We start from the raw sequence: 7,579 nt of genomic DNA, 5'->3' as shown, positions 1-7,579 counted from the left end.
GGGTATTTTCTATTGATCTATCTTTTGATGCAATTATACCATCTTCCATAGGTCAGTCTGCTGTTAATCAAGGACTTCTTATTTTCAGATATCATATTTTGTAGTTCTAGGGTGCCAATCTGATCCTTTGTAATAAATCCCAATTTCTGTCATTATTCTCCGTCTTTTTATCAGTTTTGCCCCTCTTTCTCTTTAATTTCTTTGATTTTTGGAATTGATTATTTTAAAGCCCTCGTGAGCTAACTCCCATATCTGAATCATTTAAAGATCTTCTACCATTATGTTTTATTTCATTGATTATCAGTTATACTTATTAGGCTCTCTACAAATCTAGTAATTTTTAATTGTATGACAAACATCATGTGTAGGTATTTTTAGAACCTCTAGATGATATCTTCTACCAATAAGTTTTCCATGTTAGGAAGAGAGTGTTAGGGACTCATTGTCTCATTCCAACCTACATTACACTGAGTTGGAACTGGATAGCAGGTACATATGACTCAGTTTGAATCCGTTTACCTCTCTTTCTCAGGCATGTGCTTCTAAGTCTTTTTATTGAAAGCCTAGCAGGTCTCCATCACTTTGACCTTGAAACACTATGAGACATTCAGTCTGCACTTCAGAGGTCTGAGACTTTGGTCTTTGGCATCCTGCTTTCCACTGCTTCCAAACTGGGCAAACATATTGAGGAGGAGTCCAGCTGTGTGTTTGAGGCAGGTCGCAAATTCAAGCGGTACTTTGTCTCTTAAACACCATCGTACTACAGGAGATTTCAGTTTGCTTTATAAAAGCTTCCTAGTTCCAGAATTCAGCAAATATGCTGTGGGAAAAACTAACCATGTGTTAGGATGTCTGAAATTTCCAATTGTCCCGCCAACCCCACACGACCACTAAAAGCTTTGTTGATTTCTCATTCTCCCAGTGAAGTCCCTCTGTGTGGGCCAAACCCAGTCATCAGCCCATGTCTAGAATTGGCAAATCTTCCACAGAAAATAGTCAGTGACAGACTGCTCATCTTAGAAGGGCTTTCCTTTCTATGGATTATTTAATTCTCCTTGATTTCTCAACTTTCCAAGGACTTTTAAAATAAGCCTGTCTTTTTTTGAACTGTAGCTGGCTTATGAAAGTTATTGTTGTAGAAATAGTGGTCCTCATCACCTACTATTTCCTACTTGGAACCAGAAGACTAAATAAATATGTTTGAATGAATGAATGAATTTCTCAAAAGGCTGCTGTGAGAAATGCAATGCTATAATACATGCAAATTATATAGCATAATAACATTTATTGATATATTAAATTTATATTAGTTATTGTTATGATTGACTTATGGTCTTCAACTTTCCAATATGTTGGTCCTAATTTTCATTTTGAGTATAGACACATTTTTCTCCTTAGGCCTATAAGATCATTTAACTCTGCTTATATCTTGTGTTTTATGGGTCAGAGTAATTTTGTAACATTGCCTAAACTTTGCATAATTTGGAAATGTCTTACTTTCTTAAATCTTCTTTTATCTTTTTCTCTTTGCACCTTGCCATAGAGTTAAGATCGTATCTGACATGATGTGGTCCCCACACAGGATGGTGGGTCACGTATCACAGTGGTTATGGCAACATTTTCTGCATGGAAATCTTTGGCAAAGCTGGTAAATGAAAGGACCTGGTATGTGGCTCTGTTTATTTTTTAGGAGTAAACATACTTTAGAAACATTGAATCTATTGCAGCACTGGATGCAGTCTGAGAGAACAGAAGTGAGGTCAAGCTCTTGACTTGTGGGACATGGTGAAGCCAAGAATTCAAGGGAATAGAACTCAACGTCAGTATTCACGCAGCATTAAAATATTCTTGGTGTACTACCTATGCTGATTATCTTTTGGTTCTGTGACTAGCTTGCCATAGTAATAGAAGGTTTTTGATTAGCCTGATATCTTTAAAGACTCTTTTCCTCCCAAGCGTCAAAAACAAATAAGAAAAACAAACAAGTAAAAGCCAGGAGATCAATGACTGCATTACTCCTGCTCTCGGTTGGCCTTGTTGCTACATTTTCAATAGCATACAGAAGTTGCAGGCTGCTTATAGTCAGGAATTAGCTATCTGTGATAATTATTTCAAATTATTTAGTGTTATGTTAGGCTTCTTATGAAACCAGCAAACAGTTAGCCATTGATGATTAAGCAGCTAGGAAGTAAAGGTTTTTTTCCTTTTTGCAATTACTGATTATAGCTTTTAGCCGTTTACCCACCCACTGTTAACTGTGCTCTTTAGGCAATATTTTGACTCCCACTAGGTTACTATAGATAATGTTTCCCTGGAGCCTGGGTCACCATGATAGTGGATACATGAGCTGTTTTTCAGGAATTAGATCCCCCTTGTCCACTTCACGCCTGTTGAGACCACCAACTCATCACCTGGGCCCTTGCATATGTCTGATAGGTGACTTTTTGATGTCAAGAGGCTAAAAACTCACCCTCTGATTGTGTTTTTGCTGACATTTTGTGAACACGTGTCCTATGAAGACACATGAAGTCTGACTATGCTTGCACGGATCATCAATTACTTCCTCTCTCCTCACCTCCAATCATCTATCTCATTTCAGACCACCTTGCCCCCACCCCATAAATATTCCTGAGTCCATATTTTTGGGGAAGTGGGTTTGAAACTCATGCTCTTGCTTCCTCCCATGGCTGCCTTGTGATTAAAACCCTCTCTCTGCTGTAATCTCGTCATCTCAGTGTTTGGATTTCCAGGTGAAAATGAACCTGGCATGATAACGCTTACCCCTTTGGTTGTCAGTAGGGTAGAACAATGACAACATTAAGGAAGTGAGCGAGGGTTTGCTTTCTATCATCTTCAACATTGGATGTGATATGAAAATCTCACTGCACTTTAATTTCTTTCTATGTAAAAGTGGTTTAATATGGCATTCCTACTCTGTAATATGTCACCATCATTTATGAGCATTTGTCTCATACACTGTGCTTTCAACACACTTTATAATCACTAATTGTCCATTCCACACAACACTCCTATGAAATAGGTGAGATGAATTATCTCCACTTTATAGACATGCCAATTGAGACACTAAGAGATTTAGAGACATGCCTAAAGACATACAGCAAGGCAGAATAGAAAAACAAGTCAGAACCCATGAGTTCTTGATGCTCGGTCCCTGCAAGACACTAAGTATTTTATGTACATTTTAAGATCCTGAAACAAAAGAACTTTCTTACGAATGCAATGGCAGAGCAATGCCAGAAAGTTGAGAGGAGGTGGCATCATGTCTGTACTTGGATTTTAAATCTGACTGCACTTCAAGGCAAATGCAAGCTGCAAGTTTTTCATTAAAATATGATTTTGAAAGATTGCATTGATTTTTAAAATGTGCATTGCACTTCTTCTGAATTTTAACATTATCATCTGTAGGTCACAGTAGCCCAACCAGGAAGGAGAATGGAGGGCCTTCACAATTTCAGGTTCAGTGATTAGTATAGAATGTCTCCAACTCAAACTCCAGTTTTGATTTTCCCAAGAAAAGTCTGTTATGACTGGTCACCCATTCAAGGGAAAAGCCAGAAACCCATTTACTCGTTAACAAATGTGCCAGGCCCAGTGCTGGGTCCTAGAGAAACAATTCTTAAGTCAAGGACAGTTAAAAACAAAGAAAATAATGTTCAGAGTGTTTGAAACAATTCATGTTGTGTAAGCACATTAGCTACTTGGCCTATAATCAGTGGTTTCCTTACTTGTTGCATATGCCATGCCCGTTCTGGCCTCAATGTGGCAAAGAATCCTGTGATTAACTGGCTACAGGAAAAGCAGCAACAGCAACCAACCTAATTTTAAACCCTTTAAATGGCAGCTCAACATTGAAGCACAACAAATACAACTGATCAGAGGGTTTTTCATTAACCACTCTTGATGGGAGGAAATGGTAACTCTTAAGAAAGAATAGAAACCTCTTTGGGCCTAAAGCAGTTTTTCTGCCGTAGATCCCAAGGCTGGGAGGGATGACCACACGGGAGGAGGACGAGCAATTCAAAGCAGGACTTTCTGTGGAAGTGAATCATGCTCAAAGTAACAAGTATTTTTTTCTGCTTTATTGTGTGGGTGCCCTTGCACCAAATAGTAGAGGAGAATGAGTGAGCAAAGAGATGGGGCTGGGAGTCAAGGCAGTTGTCCAAGATGGTGCCAATGAGTGACTTGGAGGAACTTCAGAAAGGGTAATATTATGGCTGGGTTTTCTGACTAACTTCCTCAATTCAATTTTGCTAAGAGTCATCATTGGTGATTTTGTACTTGCATCCAAAAGAATGTGAAAAACAATTACAAAATAAGCCAGTTACCCCCTTTCCTTTCTTTTTCCGAGTAATAATAGCTTTCTATCTTTTGATGTACTGATTTAATAAAAAATTCCTTTTTATAACTCATGTTTTGCTGCTGGCAGCAATTGATTGCATGAAAGACCAAATCTATTCAAACATACACGCACAGGCTCAAATACAGAAGTTTTGAAACATTCGGTCATTCTAATGTTATGAAGAATTTTACCTACTTCTTCTTAGCTGCACTGAACACTCAAATTGTTTCTTTTATGTCTTGAAACAACCTGTAAGGAAATATGGTTTAGAGAATTGGTGGATTGGGCTAACCTGTATTTCTTGCTACCTTCTCCTATTCAGTCCCTGCCCTGAACTAACACCAGCCCAGAGGTTTACACTGAACATTTAATCACCTGAAGGTTTCCTCATTCCTTTCAGAAACCTCCCCCCCCCCCCCCCCAAAAAAAAGAAGAAGAAGAAGACAATTTGGCCAAAGAGCAATAGCCTTTATGCCGTTAGTCTACTGGAGCTGGCCAATGCTCTTAGTCTTAGGAGAGAGTTGTTAAACACCTTCTTCTCCTCTATGGGGGGATAGGGCAGGGGAGTGGAGCTAAGCCTCCCATTTGGTCATCTTCTCCAGGCATCTTGTGGGAAATTTCTATCCTCTAGAGCCAATTAGCTATAGCCTATTGGTTCATCTCATGGTCTCCTTCTCTGCCTTATGAAGATCTAAGGATCCAACACTCATTGTTTTCCACTTGACTTTTCTAAGTGGTAAGACTGTCTGGCTAACCCCTTCCTCCATCAGACACCTGGGAAAGGGGTCCCTGACTTTTGCCTAAAAGCTGCAGTAGGTTATCACAGCCATACCTGGACTTTCTTTCTGATGGATGGTGTGACATCCATAGATCAGAATTCATTGTAGATGTTAAAGTTTTGCTGTATAATCATATCTATTGACATAGTAGTGGTTCATGATGTGTTAAATGGAAAAGGTAGATTACAAAACAGTATATATATAGTTTGATTTCATTTTACAACCGTATATGCATTTAAAAAAACCTGGAAGCATGTACAACACTGCATCAGTGGGAAATTTTCAAGAAATAGATTTTGCCTTCCCTTTTCTATTACCATTTTTTAATTTTAATTTTTTATGAGGAAGATTGACCCTGAGGTAACATCTGTTGCCAATTTTCCCCTTTTCGCTTGAGGAAGATTATTGCTGAGCTAGCATCTGTGCCAGTCTTCCTCTATTGTGTATGTGGGATGCCACCACAGCATGGCTTGATGAGAGATATGTAGGTCTGTGCCCAGGATCTGAAACTGCGAACCCTCGCTTGTTGAAGCAGAGCACACAGTTAACAAATATGCCGCTCAGCCAGTCCCTTATCATTATTTTTTAAATGTTTTTAATATACACATATAACAGTGTAATAAAATAAAATCAATTTTTTATTATTTCAAAGTATGTTGTAGTGATAAAGAAAGAGAGACATTTATCAAGAAAGTGTATGTGTTCTTCAGTAGCCTAGAAGAAAATGTAGTGTCAATGTAACAACATTTTCCAGATAACAAAGATAATAACATATAGCACTTGTACCAGGGACTCTATTAATATTATCACTAACTTTCACAACACTTCTGCAAAACGGATATTATTCTTATTATTCTCCCCATTTTACAGAAAACTAAGGCTCATATAGTCTATGTAACTTGTCCAAGTTATGACTAAGGAGTTGTGAAGCTGAATCTAATATGCCAATTGGTGGAAATGCCTCATCATGCTTGTGATGAGAAGACTGCAACTGACATTCATTTTGTAAATAGGTTATCATCATTAATGAGGAGCGCTTGGATGTGAATGGCTAATAAGGTTTATTGCTGTACTATCGCCAATCCACTGTATTATATTGTCTTATAGTCTCTGAAAAAATTCCCTAGATGAAGAAGATGCCAAAATGTGCACGCATATAAAATATAAAGCAGACAGAAGGGCATCCTTTCATTCACTTGTAATTCCTGAAATATTATAGGCACTGGCTATGTGCATGAAAACCAAAAGACTTGAAATATGTTTCTATTTAGGCATTTAATTTTGCTGTCCTAGTTTTAGGGGAAAGCCTCAGGAATAGGAGAGCTGGATGGAGAATAATGCGTAGAATAGGGAAAGATAGGTAATTATGACAGCTGAGAAAAAATGGAAAATAAAAGAGGAGAAGTAAGAAGAAAGACAGAAGATTTATGGAAAGCAAAAATGAGTCAGTTTGTTTCTAGACCAACCTTCTGGACTGGATCAATTTATGAAATAGAAATCTTCAAGTTATCTTAGTGAGGAAAAGTCTTGGAACTGACTGTGGAAGATGGAATTGCAGACATGGAAGAATTAAACAACTTGATATGAGGAGAGTCATAAAACAGTGCTGGTAAATGTTTAATAACTGGCTCTCAGGGGGAAAAGCCCTGATTTGTTACCTTGACCATTTCTATGGTGTGACTGCTCCCACCATGGCTAATTTCAAATGACCAATGTTGATGAAAATGTAATTGGGAAGAAATGCACAAAACTGGCCCTTGTGAGTCAATGCCAGCTGGCTCAGGCACACCACTGAACTACTCTATTGAAGAATGAGTCAATAGAATAAGACTGCTAATTTCATACTGTAGGTTTAGTATTTATCATCTCTTGAGATGGGTGTTAGGCTTAAAATTTCCCTTAGCACATCCTTTCTTCATAAAAAGTACACAACAAGAATTTAAATAAGATCCTTGGGGACAAATATACAAAATACTTACAAAAAATGTTTTTTAAAGTAACATCAAGAATCCTCAATCGATTTAGAAGTGTTGTTATTTTAAGTCCAACTAAAATACACTAACCTGGAAGATTTAGGTTATTTTCTCAGTTCTACCTGGCCTATTTGTTCGATGTGGGTCTGAGGTTTTACTGAAGAGGAATTATGGACAGGTAACAGAGATGGGATGCAACAAATCACCTGGATTAATTATTGTAGAGTATGTTCACCTTGGCTGATTGTAGCGTAGAGTGGGTGTTCAATAAATGATGGCGCCTCTCCTTCCCATTCCCCCAGTATACACACACACAGACAGCTTCTTCTCCCCACTTGACTTGTGTCTTCTTCCAACATCTTTCTTGGGATTACAACCCACAGTAAGGATACTTATGCCTGCTCTGGTAGCAGCTCCCCTCGCCCTCCTTCTAAGAACATGTTAATCCTAACAGTTTGTTACTTCCA

Source organism: Equus quagga, chromosome 3 (genome assembly GCF_021613505.1).
Source record: "Equus quagga isolate Etosha38 chromosome 3, UCLA_HA_Equagga_1.0, whole genome shotgun sequence".
Classification (NCBI taxonomy): Eukaryota; Metazoa; Chordata; class Mammalia; order Perissodactyla; family Equidae; genus Equus; species Equus quagga.
Note: the sequence above shows the minus strand (reverse complement) of the source record.